This window comes from Amphimedon queenslandica, unplaced genomic scaffold (genome assembly GCF_000090795.2).
Source record: "Amphimedon queenslandica unplaced genomic scaffold, v1.1 AMPQUscaffold_11047, whole genome shotgun sequence".
Lineage (NCBI taxonomy): Eukaryota > Metazoa > Porifera > Demospongiae > Haplosclerida > Niphatidae > Amphimedon > Amphimedon queenslandica.
The window spans coordinates 6,451-7,013 of NW_003548708.1; the positions used below are offsets into that span (position 1 = coordinate 6,451).

General features: G+C 33.7%; 1 long non-coding RNA gene across 1 annotated transcript; it reads right to left on the reverse strand.

The window, feature by feature from the left end:
• Nucleotides 1-40: 40 nt before the first annotated feature.
• LOC109589667 (uncharacterized) lies at nt 41-297 on the reverse strand. Its single transcript, XR_002188850.1, has 3 exons — nt 267-297; nt 118-194; nt 41-66 (listed from the first exon to the last, which is right to left on the reverse strand). It is a non-coding gene; the product is annotated as an uncharacterized LOC109589667 (long non-coding RNA).
• Nucleotides 298-563: the final 266 nt, after the last annotated feature.

The window sequence follows — 563 nt, forward strand, 5'->3', positions numbered from 1 at the left end:
AAGATCACCTTCATTGAATGGAGCAGTCAAGCAAAATTTGGTAATCCTTCAATGTAATCTGTACTCCTGATAAGTGGTGCGGTCAATGAATATTATTGAGGTATGATGCCATCTAACCTGTTTTGTTACAGAATTCCCTGAGAAGAGAGACTTTGCTAACACCACAAGTAGTACACATGTGAGTTACAGAATTACTAGAGAAAGAGATAGACATTTAAGTACATATACATCATTAAATATTGTTTATTCTGTTATTATTAGCTTACTATTCCAATGTGTACAGGAAATGCTGAAGTATATCTTCCACTAACAGTTTCCATAACTTTCCTTGACACAAGTCTAAACAAAATATATCATCAACGTACTGTACATGTACAAGTTGCATATTATCAATTGCAGCTATTGTACAAAGTAAAAGGTAAAGTAAACATACACTGCATAAGGCTTTGATCATGATAAAGGCACTGCAATGGCTCCATACATTAATAGTAACATAATACAGTCATTACATGTTCATATACATGTAGAGTGAATGCACATTATGCTCTGTATGTCACACATGC